The 18,600-nt window shown below is 40.4% G+C and overlaps 1 protein-coding gene across 1 annotated transcript in view; it reads right to left on the reverse strand.

Annotated features, from left to right (window-relative positions):
* PPM1B (protein phosphatase, Mg2+/Mn2+ dependent 1B) overlaps nucleotides 1–17,524 on the reverse strand; it is an 83,988-nt gene extending 66,464 nt beyond the window's left edge. The window contains exon 1 of the mRNA XM_003416103.4: nucleotides 17,392–17,524. The gene's annotated coding sequence lies outside the window, so the exon portion shown is untranslated. The remainder of the gene's footprint in view (nucleotides 1–17,391) is intronic.
* Between the last annotated feature and the right edge of the window lie 1,076 nt (nucleotides 17,525–18,600).

Here is an 18,600-nt window from a genome sequence, read left to right on the forward strand (position 1 = left end):
TGTATCATTAGCTACCCGCATGTGTCCCTTATCCATAGTGGATTTTTTTTTTTTTCCCTTGGCCACAACACTAAGTTTTTTCAGTGAAATGTTGCTGAAATCAGAGGTATTTCATGTTCCTATTTGTATCTGACCACCCAGATGATGAAACGAGGGCTAGAGCTACCCTGGACTTTGTCATGATTTTATGCTTGGTTGCTTGACATGAATGATTTCAAACATATACACAGAGATCACCTTTTTAACATCAGCTAAGAACCCCAGGAAGAAAATAACTGCACTCTCTAATCTCAGCAGTTTTCCAATTAGCAGTGTGAATGAAGTAGGTCCAAGGATATGTGGCTTGACTTCTAGTTGTTCACTGACCTCTCCCCACTACCAAATACACAGCTCCTGATTACAAAAAGTAAACTAAGATTCATACGACAACAACAAGAAGTAGCTGCTGAGGCTACCTATGTACAACCAAAATCCTCATGGGATTTGGAGGAACACCCAGTTAATTGGTCTAATAATTTGTTCAGCGCTTCTGTTCTACCCTCTAGTTCATTTCATAGCACCTGGGGTCTTAAAAGATTGCAAGCTGCCATCCAAGGGACAACAACTGGTCTCTATTCACATGGAGCAACAGAGGAAGGAGAGTCGGGAATAGGAGGAGGATATGGAATGTGTGGCTAACCGCCTCCATGAACAACTGCCTCCTTGGCCATGAGACCAGAAGAACTAGATGGTGCCCAGCTATCACTACTGAACATTTTGATCAAAGATTCTATAGAAGAATCCTGATCAAAAGGGGGAAAATGCAGAACAGAATTTCAAATTCTCAAGGACTCCAGACTCCTGGAGCCATGAAGGCTGGGTAAACCCCTGAAACTATTGCCCCGAGGTAATCTTTAAACATTAAACCAAAAATATCCCCTGAAGTTTTCTTAAAACCAAACAATAGTTTAGCTTAATTAGTAAATAACGTCTGCCTTGAGCATTATGCTCTTTTAAGAACTATCTATATGGGATCAAACTGACAACAGCAACTTGAATTATACAGGAATCTTAGGGGGCAATGAATTAATGTCAATGGGGTGGATATAACTCAGAAAAGGAGGGTGAGAATGGTTACACAACTCGAGGAATGTAATCAATGTCATGAAATCAATGTCATGAAATGGTACATGTAGAAACTGCTGAATTGGTGTATGTTTTGCTATGTATATTCTCAACAACAAAATAAATAAAATTGTTTAAAAAAAGGAATCAGACAGCAGAGGTTTCATAAGGCTTTTTGAGGAAATTTATTTGTAGATTTGAATGTCTAATCATTTTAGTATTATGTTTATCAGCAGTTAGTGAAATTAGACAGAACATGACTACTGTACTTTTACTAAATAACACATGCCTCCTATGTTTGTTGCCAACCACGCCCTCCCCCTGCAAGGTATTTTCATAAGAGCCATCATGCCAATTTGTTTTAAACACTGCTGTAAAAAAATGAGCACAACACACTGACAAAAACACCTTGGGGCGGGGGTGGGGGTGCCCCGGTTGGCAAACAATTAGAGAAGGTATGTGCTATTTGCATTAAAATATGGTTAATACATAATCACAGTCCTAATAACCACAAAAGTGAATTAACTTTACCTTGGAACATGGTCTTGTATGTCCAACATGTGTAGGAAGAAGGTTTCTCATAACATAGTGTACAGCCAGTTCAGCACAAAAATCATCACTATGACTGGCCAAACAACTCAGACACTGATGTCTGCTAGAATTTGCTTCTCAAGATAAGGTACTTACTTCGTGGCACCTCACACTACTGATAACTCCTCCCTTCCTAAAGCTCTTTACACTATGCCGACGACTTCCAAAGTACTCACAACCATTCACCCTTATTCCCTTCCTAAATTCAAAGGGGGGCGGAGGGTGCAGTCCCCTGAATAGTAATTAGCCTTCAACTCAAAACAGTCTCTGCCTTCTGATCCAATCTCATTGATTCAGCTATCATTTACATATTACATACCGACTTCTCAGATGAATTTTAATCTAAACCCACTAAACCACTGCCATCGAGTTGATTCGGACCCATAGTGGGAATTTTGATCTAGATTTTAAAATTAAACTTGCCTGCTCTCAAAAAAAAAAAAAAAATTTTTTTGTGGCTCTAGATTTTTCTTCAAACATATTCAAAATTTTCATCTCTATACCCAAACCACTCATAGCTCAATCTGCCCATTTTTGTTAATAACAGCATCTAATAACCAAGGCTAAAAACCATAAGTTTTCTTTGATATAAATCCAACCATTGCATTCTAAATCTGTATGTTCCATCTCCTCCTTGATGCCATCTCTAACCTTTTATCCCACTCTCACTGCTCCTCTACAATTATCCATGTTCTTTTTAATATTTTTGCTGTCCTTATATCCCTTCCAAAAAATCGGACATTGAAAATCCTACGGGGCACAGTTCCACTCAGACACACGTGGGGTAGCCATGAGTCACAATCAACCCAGGGCAACTGGTTATCCCCTCATACCGTTAGCTTGTGCCCTTAGCTCCTAGCAGGTACTGAATAAGATACATGTTAAGTTAAAAGACATCTCCTCAAGAAAAGATATCCTAGTCAGTCACTCCAATGTTCCCAAAAATTTTACATCGGCAAAGATCTAAAAATCTCCTGCAACACTGATTAACCTCTATCATCTATTGTAACATGTATGAAATCCAAGCAGTGCTTCATTTCCAGCAATTTTACCTTTGGTGATTCATATTTAAAGGACCAAGACAATCACACCTACTTACAGCAGACAGAGGCTATTTGGAGCAGACAGACACCTCGCATAGAGCATCCCCAGCTCCCCACCTCAGTCTAGCCCCACGGCCCTTTTTGAGAACACCTCTTGGCTCTATGCGAGAATCCTTCAGCCCAGCTCTCTCTAGAGGTCCTTGGGCTTAAAGAAAGGAGCTAGACTAAGCTGAGCAAAGGGAGGAATGTATAGAGGAAAAGAAAATAGTCAAGAGATTGTTTACTATAACTTAAAGCAACCACCCTTCTCCGCCCCGCCTGCCCCCAAAATTACCATTCAAGTACTAACCTTTCAAGAATTCAATTCAATCCTACTATTTTGGGGATTGTTTTAGCACTCATTTTAGATTAAAATTTTTAATTAATGTCATTTTACAGACACACCATCTAATTAACCCCTAAAAACAAATACCATTTACAAAAAGAAACACCAGCTTTCTAATGACAAAGTAAATTCATATTTATGCCTACAAAATTTATCTTGTCATTAAGAAAAAAACAGGGAAATAGAAAGTAGGGCAATCGATAATGGTTAATACTCAAAAGCAGAAATTCAAATAGCCAATAAACATATGAAAAGATGTTCACCCTCACTAGTAATAGAAGAATGCAAAATTAAAGTCAACAACGAAATACCAGGTCTCCCTCCTTAGGAAAAGAAAGACTCTCAATACCAAACGTAAGCAAGAACATTAGAGCTGTGCTATCCAACCCAGCGGCATTTGAAATGTGGCTAGTCCAAACAGAGAGCTGCTCTGAGTGGAAAATAAACACTGGATTTCAAAGAGTTAATATGGAAAAAAGAATGTAAAATAGCTCATTAATTTTGTACTGATGAGGTATTAAAACGACTACATTTCAACACTAGATTAAATAAAATATATCACTAAAATTAATTTCACCTGTTTTTTTTTTTGCCTTTTTTAATGTGGCTACTAGAAAATTTAAAATCACACACATACATGATCCACATTACATTTATACTGGCTAGCACTGACACAGAGCAACTACAGCTTTTACCTAACACTAGCAGAAGTATAAACTGGTACAGCCACTGTGGAAAGAATTCTGGAAATCCCAAGGTAGGTCACAAGATGGAAACTGCCTATAATTCAGCAACCATACTCCTAGGTATGTGCCCCAAAGAGGCTTTTGGACATATGCATAAAAAAAAAAAATGCATAAGACATGTAAAATTATGTTTTAGCACCATTGTGTATAATAAGAAAAGTAATACAGATGTCTGTCCAAAAGAGACTAGAAAAACTGTATCATAACCACACAATAGAATGCTTTGCAACAGGAGGAAAAAAAGAAATAGAGCATCAAAAAGGAAGAACTGTGAAAACATGCTAAGTAAACAAAGCAAATTGTATTAAACATTTAGTTAGTATAGGACCATGTAAACAAAGTATAAAGTCACTTAAAACAATGTTATTTAGAGACAGATACATACACAGAGATCACATAGACATGTGCATATATATGTATGTGTGTATATGTATGTACATACACACATGCAAATATATACATACATAAAAGGCAGTAAGCACAAACTCACAACAGTGGCGGGGGGCAGGGAGATGGAATCCAAGAACATTACAGAGGACTTTAATTGTACCGGTAATGTTCTAGAGATCCTAAATTAAGATGAGTAGTGGGTACTGTGGTATTCATTACTCTTCGTAACTCTTTATGTCTGAGATATTTCTGTTTTTAACACATGATTTTATATACCACTTATAGCATTAACTCAGTATACTTTATCGTCTTCTGTAACATAACAAAGCAATAACTAAACAGTTTTAACCATGTTAAAAGCAGATATACCTTGAATAACATCAGGGTTCAGGAGAAGCTACATAGAAACAATTATAAAAACACCAATTTTATACCATTACAATGAGAAAAAGGGAGCAAAACATACATCCAAGATCAGAGGTCAAGGAAATTATTCTTTAAAGAGCCAAAGAGTAAATATTTTTGGCCTTGCGGGGCCCTATGGTTTCTGTCACAAGTACTCAACTCAGCTGTAATGGCAGTAAGGCAGCCATAGACGACATGTAAATGGATAAGAGTGGCTGTGTTCCAGTAAAACTTTATTCACAAAAACAGGCAACAGGCCAATAAGCTCTAGTCTGCTAAGCCCTGTCTAGATCCATCTTTAAAAAACAAGTCAGTAAACCCATTAAGTGAAAGTTTGAAGGGGAAATTGACTTGCATAGTAACAATATATCATGTCATGGGTTATCTGGTAATCATAAGGTGAAAGCGTTCCTTCTCTACAGAGACATCTAGCAGTACCACCTTAACCCAGTTGGTCAAACGTAGCACCACTAATACTGTGACAGTGGGGCATCCTGTAACTCCTGATGCGATGTAACGTGAAACAACATTACCTGTGAGGTATCCTGGCCAAAATATTTAACCTTAATTTAACGAAGTCTTTAGATCTAACTTAACGGTTTACACAAAGAATACATTTTAAACAAGACTTAAAAGAAACAATTATGCAACTTCAGAATACAGGACGTGTGTTATGGATTGAATTATGTCCCCCCAAAATATGTGCTGTAAATCCTAACCTCTATGCCTGTGATTCTAACCTTATTTTGGAATGGGCTGCCCGTTATGTTAATGAGACATGATTAGCATAGGGCGTATCCTGAGTCAATCTCTTTTGAGATATAAAAGATTCAACAAGCAAGCAGTGGAGAGATCAGGGAAGACTGATGCCAAGCCACATGGAGATCTCCAGGGAACCAGGAAACAGCAAGTGACAAGACAAGACCTTCCCCCAGAGCTGACAGAGAGCAAAAACCTTCCCCTAGAGCCAGAGCCCTGACTTTGTACTTCTACCCTCCTGAACTGTGAGAAAATAAGTTTGTTTGCTTAAGCAATCCACTTGTGATATTTCTGTTACCGTGGCACAAGATAACTAAGACAACGTTCTACAAGATAATTGGCCTCATCTCTTCAAAAGGAAAAAGTCACTCTTCAAAAAAAATAGTAGGGGTTTTAATTTAAAAATGAGATGCTGTGGAAAACACTTTAGCGGTTTCTCAAAAAGTTAAATGTAGAACAATATAACCCAGCAATGCCACTCCAGGTATATACCCAAGAGATTTGAAAGCTGTGACACAGACTCATGTATACCAAAGTTCACTGCAGCACTATCTACAATAACTGAAAGGTAGAAACAACCTAAATGCCCATCAACAGATGAACGGACAAACAAAATGTGGTACATACATACAGTGGACTACTACTCAACCATAAAGAGAAATGAAGTCCTGATACATGCCACAACACGGATGAACCTTGAAAACATTATACTGAGTGAAATGAGTCGATCACAAGAGGACAAATATTATGTGATCTCACTGATATGAAATATCTAGAATAGGCAACGGTATACAGACCAACGAAGACGAATTGATGCCTTTGAATTATGGTCTTGGCAAAGAATACTGAATATATTATGGACTGCCAGAAGAATGAACCAATCTGTCTTGGAAGAAGTATAGCCAGAATGCTCCTTAGAAGCAAGGATGGTGAGACTTTGTCTCACATGCTTTGAACATGTTATCAGGAGGGATCAGTCCCCGGAGAAGGACATCACGCTTGGTAAGGTAGAGCGTCAGCAAAAGAGATGAAGACCGTCAACGAGATGGACTAACAGTGGCTGCAATAATGGGCTCAAACATAGCAACAACTGTGAGGATGGTGCAGGACCAGGCAATGTTTCATTCTGTTGTACACAGGGTTGCTGTGAGTCGGAACTGACTTGACGGCACCTAACAACAATAACGTAGAGACCAAAGTTCTATTAGTGGTTACGAGGACTGGAAGGGAAAAAGGAAGAAGCATTGTTTGGGAAGCAGGTTTCTGTTTACTGTGATGGAAAATCTGGCAAGGATTATGGGTGACGGTAGCACAACACGACTAACATAATTGATATCACTAAATGGTACATGTGAAAAACGCTGAATTGGCAAATGTTGTGCTCTCTCGCTCTTTCTCTCTTTACAATAAAAAAGAAAGAAAACTAAGACATAACAAATGCAATGTAACGTATAACCCTTCACGGGACCCTGGTTGGGGGCAAGGGCTACAGAAATCATTTTTAATACCATTGGGGAAATGTGAATATGAATTGAGGGTTAGATGATATTAATACCCATTGCCATTGAGTTGATCCTGACTCATAGCGACCCTACAGGACAGAGTAGAACTGCCTCATAGGGTTTCCAAGGAGTGATATTAGGAAATTATTCATTTTGTTAGATATGCTAATAATATCATAGGTATAGAGAAGAAAAATGTCATTTTTGGAGATTCATACTTAAGTATTTAGGTGTGAAGTGACATGATACATATATTTTTAAATGCTTCAGCAAAGAGTTACATTTATATAGATGAAGAAAATATAGCAAAAATATAAACTGTTGATTTAGGTGGTGGGTATATACTCAGTGTACTCTTCTAATGTTTTTTAAGATTAAAAATTTTCATAAATAGGAAAAATATAAGATGATTTTTAATTTAGTTTACTAAATTATACTCGTCACTCTTCCGAAAAAAATTTTAAGTAGTCCCAAAGCTCCCCCCAAGTCTTCAGAGTTACATATCATAATTTATCCAAGTGAAACACTCCTGAAGTTCATGACCCTGATGTCTTTTAACCATTTGATTTCTAAAACTGAGAACAGGCAAAAATTAAAACATCAGACACTCTTATTAATTACACCACCATCTGATTGATTTTTATGTATTTTAGAAAAATTTTTAATATATAAAATATTGCTGGTACAGTGGTTAAAGCACTCAGCTGTAACCCACCAGCTGCTCACTGGGAGAAACATGTGGCAGTCTGCTTCCATAAAAATTACAGCCTTAGCTCACTCCAATAAGGCTAGCATTAATCCAAAAAAAACGCAAAATAGTAAATGTTGGAGAGGTTGTGGAGAGACTGCAACACTTATACACTGCTGTTGAGAATGTAAGATGATACAACCACTTCGGAAATTGATTTGGCACTTCCTTAAAGAGCTAGAAATAGAAGTACCATACAATCCAGCAATCCCATTCCTTGGAATATATCCTAAGAGCCATCACACAAATAGATACCTGCACACCCATGTTCATCGCAGAACTGTTCACAATAGCAAAAAAATGTAAACAACCTAGGTGCCCATCAACAAATGAATCGATAAACAAATCATAGTATATTCACACAATGGAATACTATGCAACAATAAAGAACAATGATGAATCTGAGAAACATCTCATAACATGGATGAATCTGAAAGGTATTATGCTAAGTGAAATTAGTCGCAAAAGGCCAACTATCGTATGAGACCACCATTATAAGAACTCAAAAAGTGGTTTAAGCACAAAAGAAAACATTCTTTGGTGGTTATGAGGGTGGGGACCGAGGTAGACAGGTATTCGCTAACTAGAGAAAACTAGAGAGTAGGTAAGAATTACCTCAGGCAGAGGGAAGGACAACATACAACACAGGGGAAGTCAGCACAACTGGAATAAACCAAAGGCTAAGAAGTTTCCTGAATACAACCAAACACTCTGAGGGACTGAGCAGCAGGGGTGGGGATCTGGGGAACCATGGCTTCAGGGGACATCTAGGTCAACTGGCATAACAAGGTTTATTAAAAATATGTTCTGCATCCCACTTCGACGAGTGGCATCTGGGGTGTTAAAAGCTAGCGAGCAGCCAGCCATCTAAGATACATCAATTGGTCCCAACCCACCTGGAGGAAAAGGAGAAAGAAAAACTCCAAAGACACAAGGAAAATATGAGCCCAAGAGACAGAAAGGGCCACATAAACCAGAGACCCCATTAGCTTGATACCAGAACTAGATGATGCCCAGCTACCACCAATGGCTGCCCCAACAGGGAACACAACAGAGAGGCCCTGACAGAGCAGGAAAAAAGTGGGATGCAGAACTCAAATCCTAGTAAAAAGACCAGACTTAATGGTCTGACTGAGACTGCAAGGACCCTGGAAGACATGGCCCCCAGAATTTCTGTTAGCCCAGAACTGAAACCATTCCCAAAGCCAACTCTTCATACAAAGATTAGACTGGACTATAAGACATATAAAACGATACTCATGAAGAAAGTGCTTCTTAGCTCAAATAGACATATGAGACTAAATGGGCAGCTCCTGTCCAGAGGCGAGATGCAAAGGTAAAAAAGGACATGAGGCAGTTAAATGGAGATGGGAAATCTGGGGTGGAGAGAAGTGTGCTGTTACGTTGTAGGGAGAGCAACTAGGGTCACATAACCATGTGTGTACAAATTTTTGTATCAGAAACTAACCAATTGTAAATTTTCACTTAAAGCACAACTGAAAAAAAAATTACAACCTTGAAAACCCTACGGGGCAGTTCAACTCTATCCCACAGTTTCCCTATGAGTCAGAATCGACAACACAGCAATGGTTTTGGATACTTCCATTTTAGCATATTTTACTTTTTACCTGCATAATTATTCATGTATCTGTTTTATTACCCTCACTCCCCAGATGGCAGACTCAAATAATCTTTGTTCCTCAAAGTGCCTAGTGCTGGTAGACAATTTTTATTGACTAAATAAAAACAAATGGAAAAAATTTAATCATCTCTTTAACAAATTAAGCATCGAGTCCTTGGTAAGGAATTAAAACTGCTATTCTTTTTTCCCCCCACTCCTCTCCTCCCCCTAAAAGGTGCCGTTTCCATGAAGAAATTCATTCATTAAATATTTACAGACTACAACACAGATACACAGGTAAGTTGGTACATAAAACTAACTTAGCTGTTGCCCTTAGTGGCTTATACGCTGGAGGAAATGAGAAACTTAGAACAGAACTCCTGATTTTAAGAGTCAAAAGGACCTCACGATATCATTAGGTCAGTTCTCTGCCCAAAATCAGGAAAAGTGTGACATTACAGATTAAGGCTACTGAATCCTAAAGGAATAAGTAAGTCACAAAATTTAAGTAGCAGCAGCAGTAACAGAGAACACTTAATAAATGTTAGCAGTTATAGCGTGCCAGGCCCCATAAACAGTTTTACAGGGATTATCTCAATCCAACAACCTTATGAAATACAGTATCGTCATCCTCACTTTACAAATGAGGAAACAGAGATTTAGAAACATTAAGGAACTTATTTTAAGTTACCTATCTATGGAGTGGTGGAGTAGGGATTCAAGTCTAAGCAGCCTGACTTTAGAGTCAATGCACCCCCATCACTACGCTCCTTTTGAAGCTTTTTCCAGAAGCATAATAACCCACTCCAAGTATAAACATACATTTATAAACACATATAAGCAAACAGTGCTGAGCGTCCTATCCAAAAAACCAAACCGGTTGCCAACGAGTCGATTCCAACTCATAGCAACCCTAGCGGGAAGTGTAGAACTGCCCCCAAGGGTTTCCAAGGAGTGGCCGGTAGATACCAACTGCTGACCTTTTGGTTAGCAGCCAAGCTCTTAACCACTTGGAAGCCCTATGGGGCAGTTCTACTCTGGTCCATAGGGCTGCTATGAGTCGGAATCAACTCAACAGCAACGGGTTTGGATTTTTTTGTTTTATGTGCCTTATACTTGACTCCATGATAACATAAATCTGAACAAAAAGACACACCTACATGAATTCATTCTATGAGGTGGTCATAAAGTCTGAAAACAGACATTATTTTAACATGGTATTTTAACATATCCTATAATAAGACATCGATAAACCATTCTTATTTATCAACCTGTGTTTTCAGAGTTGGTGGCTACCCTGTATTTAAATTAAAGCCAAGAAAGTAAAGGCAGAGGCAGGAAAAGCAATGCAAACTAAAAGCACACAAGAGCAAATTCACCTGAACTAAAAAACAAACCTATCACTGAGAAAAAAAATTCAAGATACAGGATAAGAGCAGTAATACAATCTAAATCATCACGAATACTTCCAAACCAGCTATAGATTAAAAAAAAAGGAAAGTATAATTGAAAATTATCACGTATTTAGATAAAAGTTATTTCATTTTTACATTTTGTTTCAAAGCACTCCAGCAGAGTTGGATAGAAAGAAACTCAGTTTCCTTAAATTTAGGGCCAACAACCACGAAAGCTTTAATCAATTTTTTAATTATATAAACAAAACCAGTTATGAGATATCATTTAAGAAACAGAAGTAAGATTGTTTCTGTAGGATTTTTAAATTTTTTAATCTAAACTGTAGGCACTTAAAGATGGCCAGATGTTGAAAAGTTTAACGAATCTGGTCTTAATTACTGCACTAAATTTAATAAACTCAAAAAGTTCATGTTATCTTACATATCAGTATTCCGATAAAGTGATGAAATAGTTATAAAAATATATTAAAAGTAAAATTAGTAATCCGAAGGCCCATTCGAGTGCAATAAATGAGGTCTCTGAGGTCATGGGTGAAACTATGATCATTTTATACTGAGGCACTGAAATAAACATACGGCAATTTAATTAAAAAATTTTTTAAATCTCTAGTCAAAGCAGCAATCAGAATCACACAAGACTCTGGTTCAGTGACTCTCAAATGAAAACAAAGGACCTGTTAAACCCAAAAGCCAAAAAGATCAAAGATACCTTATATACATCTTAAGTGTGTAATGTTTGTACAAATTCTGGAAAATACATCTTTACAAACTGGATCATCACTAAGAAAGCCACAGAACAAAAAGCAGAAAACTAAACACCTGCATCATATCTAAGTGTAAGAGGACAACCTCATGCAGAAAAAACAAAGGCACAACTTCAAGTAATACATCGTATCATGGGAAGTGGTGATGAGTACAGGCCAATACGGCACGATTAAATCAACAGATGTACTGGTTCCATCAGCCATTTTCAGCAGAGTTGTCAAATAACCAGAGAATAGAAGTAACCCAAAAAACCAAACCCAGTGCCACTGAGTCGATTCCGACTCATAGCGACCCTATAGGACAGAGTAGAACTGCCCCAAAGAGTTTCCAAGGAGCGCCTGGTGGATGTGAACTGCCGACCCTTTGGTTAGCAGCTGTAGCACTCAACCACTAGGCCACCAGGGTAGCAGTCACGAATCAGTAACAGTGTTAGCAGGCACTACTGATCAACCGCTAACATTTCAGCTCTATTCACGTAAGAATAGAAACAGCAGCTGGGTCTTTTTCAAACACAAATGATAAGATATATTTTACAGGCACATCCCAAGTTGCTTACAGGAGACTTAGCTAAAATTCCTGTTCTCCCTCCTGTGATCCCATCATTTCTCCTACCCTCCCTTCTAGAAACTCATCTGCCTAGGGTTGGATGGTAAGTGGAAACACCCAGTGCTCCCAGATGCCCTCATATCTAAGGTAGGGATCTCTTCTCTCTCTTTGGCTCACCTTTCAATCTTAACTCAGTGTCTCTCAGGTGCTATCATATTTCCTCCTCTTTCTTTCATCTCTGTTCATATTCCAGTTTTTGTCAAGTTATAAAAAAAAAATTAAAAAAAAAACTTTTCCCTTCCATTTGTTAAAAATAGTAAAACTCCAATCACAGCTTCTAAGCATAGTATAGAAAACACCACCCATCTCAGATATTCCACTCAATTTTTTTTAAGCCATCCACAAAGGAAGCACAGCTGTAATGTAATTTGAAAAACAGAGTATGTTATCAGAAGGTGAACCAAAAAAAAAAACAAACCCAGTACCGTCAAGTTAATTCCAACTCATAGCGACTCTACAGGACAGAGCAGAACTGCCCCCATAATTTCCAAGGAGCACCTGGCAGATTCGAACTGCCAACCCTTTGGTTAGCAGCCACAGCACTTAACCACTACACCACCAGGGTTTCCATCAGAAGGTAAGCTCTATTTAAAAAAAAAAAAGGAAAAGCCAAACCCATTGCTATCACGTCAATTCCGACTGGATTTTGTCTGTTTTATTCAGATTCCAGCCGGGAATGGTGCCTTGCACAATGGTTGGGTAGCTACAGACTAAATGCTATTAACTATATTGAGTTGTTTACTTCTCAGTGGGTTGGTAGTCCAGATTAATTTAAAAAGAACAAAGTCTTCCATATCTAAACTTGATCTCCCATTCATTCTGTCATTTGGAGTTGCTTTGGGTTATTTCCTCCTTGGAAGGGACTAAAAAGGGCCACTTATGTTCCCTTAACTCAGAGCTGACCACGTTAATCAGAAGAAGAAAAACCTTTTGCTAAGATAGGTTAAGCACCCATGGACACTCCTAGACTCCTACTCACAAGACCCACTGCCGTTGAGTCAATTCTGACTCATAGTGACTCTACAGGACAAGGCAGAAGTGCCCCATAGGATTTCCAAGGAGCGGCTGGTGGATTCGAACTGCCAACCTTTTTGTTAGCAGTCAAGCTCTTAGCCACTGTGCCACTATGGCTCCAACTCACAAGAACATCTATTAATTATCCCTTCTCAGTGTTAGGAGCATTCTCACAAACTTACAGCAAGATAAAATGCAATTAGATTTAAGAATCAGTGACATTACTCTCGAGCTTAAAAAAAAACATGCTGCCATCAAGTCAATTCTAACTCATAGTGACTCTACAGGACAGAGTCAAACTGCCCTGTAGGGTTTCCAAGGAGCAGCTGGTGGATTCAAACTGCTGATCTTCTGGTTAGCAGCCACACTCTTAACTACTGTGCCAAGCTTAAAAGTTCTTTTGAAATCCTTCAGAATTTCACAAACGACTCTACTAGCCTTTATCAAGAGGAGCTCTGGTGGCACAGTGGTTAAGCGCTTGGCTGCTAACCAAAAGGTCAGTGGTTCAAACTCACCAGCTACTCCGTGGGACAAAGATGTGGCAGTCTGCTTCTGTAAAGATTACAGCCTTGGAAACCCTTTGGGGCAGTTCTACTCTGTCCTACAGGGTCACTATGAGTCGGAATCAACCCAATGGCAATAGGTTTGGTTTTCTTTTCACCCTTATCATACCTGCTTCTTCTCAAGTATGTACCCCTTATGAAACAAAACCTATTCACTTGTTTTATTTTCTTTTACATTACAAATTTAATTATACCTGATAACATAAAGCACGTTTAAAAACAGTTTCCCATGAAGGAAAAGGTTTTTCATATTTCAACTATACAGATATACTTTATACTTACAACCTATTTTGAGGTGGAAGCCATTCTAAATAAAAACCGCAGCAATACTAGAGACAGGTCTTATCCTTTCTACAGTCTCACCAATAACGGTTCCCATGTCTAAGAGTAAAACAAGTTCCTTAATATTCAATAGAAATCTTCCACTCTCCCCTAATATCACATGTTTTACTAGATCTTTTATTCCCAAGGATGCAAAACAAGTTTTCCAACTAGTGATGTTTCTAACCTTCAAGAAGTTTAATTTTTCAAGTAACTTGAAAATTTTTAAAGCCAATAAATATAATCTTAATATTTCCATATACTTCAAAAGAAAACTTTGAATCCATTTTTAGCAAGTTAATATTAAACTATTTATTAAGTCAAAAAAATCTTTAAATTTGTAAACTATGTTTTAAATGCTACACCCTATGTTAAATGTATGTCTAATTAAAATACAATTGGCTACAGAGCTACCACATTCTTGAAGCTAAACAAGTTATTACCAGAAATATCATCATAAAAGATATGTTATACCACGCAATAACAAGATATTGCAGATGTGTTCACAAGTTAGCTGTAGTAAAAGAAAAAGATGAAAACTGAGTGTAAACTCTTCTGTGTCACAACTTACCATAATTTGGAAACGAAGTGTCTGCTATTAAAATTAAATTGAAGGGAAGAAATAAAGCACCCTGAAATGTGAATGAAAACTTTAAAAAATAGGTATGAGGACCATATGGTATTTGTTTCTTAGGGTGCTAAACAAACAAATGTTGCCATTGAGTAGATTCCGACTCATAGTCACCTTACAGGAGAGAGCAGGAACTGCCCCACAGGGCTTCCAAGGAGTGGCTAGTGGATTCGAACATATGGTATTTGTTTCTTAGGGTGCTAAACAAACAAATGTTGCCATTGAGTAGATTCCGACTCATAGTCACCTTACAGGAGAGAGCAGGAACTGCCCCATAGGGCTTCCAAGGAGTGGCTAGTGGATTCGAACTGCCAACCTTTTGCTGCTAGATGCTACTAAGGACTAAACTGCAAAATCTTCAAATAATCTGAGAAATGAAACTACATAGACAACACTTTTGGAAAACTTTGTAACATTATCAAGAATTTAGTAAATGGTTTTTCTATTATCGTAACACTGATCCAACTACCTGGCCAAAACACTGAAAAAAACCCGTTGCCGTTGAGTCGATTCTGACTCATAATGACTCTTCCAAGTCAGCACCACATTTTAATTCGAAAGACTATAAAAAAATGTACATTATAGGAAAATATTGTAACTTTCAACAAGAGCCAGTTTTTTCTGACCTTGTCAACTTGTGAATCAGTTGCTCTTAGAAGCATTATTTAGTCACTACACCATCTCTTCAGATGATGTAATCTTAAGGACTTAGTAATTATAACATGTGAATTACTGGCATAAAGCAGTACTTACTGACATGTCTATCAAACAAACTGAAAAGGCTTTCACCTATTTCTGGAGTCTTCATGGAAATCAGACACCCAGTGTAAGAAAACAGGTGTTGAAAGCGCTGCAGGTCACTTCTAAGAAAATAATCACCACATCAACAAATGAAAAGGATAATGTACAAAAAATGGGGGAAATCTTAACTAGGGAGTAGGAAAAATCATATAAAAATACTACTCCATAACACTAATGCTACAGTATAAAGAACTGCTGCAGAAACTGCGATAACCCTCTAAGAGAAATAAAACAAATGAGCAGAAAAAAACACAAACGACCATTAAAAAACAAAAAGACAAAGACGGCATTGAAAGGTCAGAAGCACACAGAAAAACAGGATTATCCCTGAAAGAAAATCTTTTGACTAAAAAATCTGTTCTAAATACTAAATCTTAAAAGTTCTCTTTAAAACCTCACAGTACCCATTTGGGAGGCCTACAGAAAAACATTTCTTTAATTGTAATAATATAACTTGTAGTACACAAAAAAACACACAAAAAAACCTGTACTCTTGGAAAAGACTATTATAATCATTAGAATAAGTTGTCTCATTATTTATTGAGAAATGCTCTATTTAAAAGTAGGCCAACAATAGGAACTTCGCTATTGCACAACAGAGAAAGTAAATGAAATGTCTATTACCATTCAGTGTCGATGGTCATCTCTCCTAGAACATACTGTGACTTACACTGTCTACACTGAACAACCGACCACTCTGCATCCATGCGGCGGCTCAAGTAAGTTCCTGTGTTAATCCCACCATAAAACCGCAATAATGCTCACATCACAGGAGTTGTAAACGTTAAGAGAAAAAAAAATTTTTTTCCCAAAATAGCTACGTAACACTAAGACTACTCAAATTCCCAAACAAGCCTTTTACAAGACTCCTGCCAACTTTATTTTGATACGTTAAACATGTGGAGCCTATTTTAAAAGCTCTTTCACTGGGACGTCACCAAAACAGCTTTCTAGTTGCTCCTACGTTTTCTTTTTAAAAGTTCTCAAGCTGGTTTTAGGCCAAAATGAATACTGATGAATTTGGGCCGCTATCAAATGCTTGAGCAGCATTTTTGCCAAAATTTAATGGGCAAACGTTCTAGATCTGCTAATTCTGACACCAGAGGTCACGCAACTTCAAAACTGAAGAAATAACACTTTCCAACCCTCACTGAGTCCTCCACTTTCAAAACTATTTCAGTGTGACTTTCACATTCTACTTTTAATAACACAATCTTTTTTTTTTTTTTTTAAAGGACGGTGAGCACAGTTAAATTACTAAAGCAACCGCTGTGCCCTATGAAGCTGGTCGGCCTGCTCGTCACGAGCCTCTGACAGATTTGGGGTGCTACGTCCGTCATGGACAGTCAGGTCACGGCCACTTCCATCTAAGTTCACTGATTAAAGGGATGACATCCGACGAGGACGGTGCTGGGGGAGGCAGGGAAGGAAAGCCCGGAGTCTGACCCACAGAGAAAGAGAAACGATTTAAAGCCACCAAGGAGGAAGGAGACGTTGAGACGTACAGACACACGAAGGAGAGAGAAGATTTAACAAGGAAGTGAGGCGAAGCGCAGACCGGGGCAGAAGCCGATGAGGAAACTCCTAGGAAAGCGGCAGGGTCTGCAAACCAGCAGGCACCAGGCAGGCAAGAGCCCCGGCCCCGGCAGCCCCGCTGCTCCGGCGGGAAGGCGATGCCCGCGGGCTGCGGCGGAGCGAGGGCAGCAGCCGGGTGTCCGCAGGCGGCCGAGCCAACTCCTCAGCCGCCCCGGGCCTCCCAGTCCCCGGCCGAGCGGCGGCGGCCCGCGGCTGGGGAAGGGGCCTACCCGGGAGCCAGGCCGCCGTCCCGCGCGCGGCCCCTGCCTCCGCCGCGGCGGGGGAAACGGGCGAGGCTCGCAGGGTCAGAGGCCCCGACCGCAGCTCGGCGGCTCCCCGAAGGGGTCCCCGGCCTCCGGGGTGCCGCGAGCCGTCTGCCCTCCGCCCGGGCGCCGAGCGGCCTTACCTGAGGCGAGGGAGGGAGGCGAGGTCGAGGGCGTCTCGCTCGCGCCCGGCGCACGGCCCCCCTGCTGCTCTCAGCCCAGGTTTCCAACGGAGGCGCGACCCTGCCTCAGCCGCCGCCGCCCCCTCGGGGTCCCGGCCGCCTCCGCCGCCGCCTTCGGGGCTGTTTACACCGTCGGGCCCCTCACGCCGCCGCCGCCGCCTTCTCTCCACTCTAGCGCCGTTGCCGATTCCGCCGCCGCCACCTCCTCCGCCGCAGCCTCGTCTCTCTGGAACATTTTCCAGCCACCGAACCCTGAGAGAGAGACTCCAGCCGCGCCGGCAGGAAACTCCCCCGCAGCTGCTTGGGGGACGAGTCGGTCAGAACACCGGCGGCTTTTCCGCCATTGAGCAGCAGCCGCTCAGCTCCTTCTGCAACCCCCACCCCGCACCCCGTTCTTCCCCGCCCCTCGGGGAGCCCCGCCCCCAGCTTCCACCCATTGGGAGGCCGCGCGTCTTCTCGCGGTACAGGGTTTGCTGAAAGGCCTGTCAATCACCGATCTCCCGCCCAGTTCGGCTGCCCTCTCTACCTCGGTACTTAGTTTTCCCCGCCCACACTGCCCCGCCTCTAACTTCCTAATCTCCCATTGGGCACAAATGATCACCTTCAATTGGTAAGGTCATCTATCCATCAAACACCGCCCACTGAGCGAGACCCAACCTTTTATTAGCATTTACTTCATTCAGCCCGCCTCTGCTATACACTATCTCCAGGACGCCTTGGACCAACCCACCCTACCACCCATAAGTAGAGGCCTCCGTCAATCAAAAAAACACCCGCCTGCGTCCCGCCTCGCAAAGGCCGAACCCTAGCAATTCCCTTTTCTTATTGGTCTAAATGGTGAACCGAACCCTCAGTCATTGGCTCCCTCTAAGTGTCTGTCACTGAACTAATTTCCAAGTCCGTCACACCGGCTTTTTTTAAATGAGCGCGCAAAAGGCGGGGAAGCAGCCGAAATGCGATTGGCTAGTCTCCGAAAACGGTCAAACCCGGAGAGTCTGTGCGGATCCTTCCTGGTCTGCGAGGATCGTGCCCCTTTATTTTGTTTTACCAATAAGCCTTGCGTAAAGCAAGTGCCATAAAAGAGTCAATGGGTTGTCCAGTTATAGGTGCCGAGGCCTAATCTCACCAGAATTGCAGGGAGATGGCTAGTGATTGGCTAACGAAACCTTC

This window comes from Loxodonta africana, chromosome 26 (assembly GCF_030014295.1).
Source record: "Loxodonta africana isolate mLoxAfr1 chromosome 26, mLoxAfr1.hap2, whole genome shotgun sequence".
Lineage (NCBI taxonomy): Eukaryota > Metazoa > Chordata > Mammalia > Proboscidea > Elephantidae > Loxodonta > Loxodonta africana.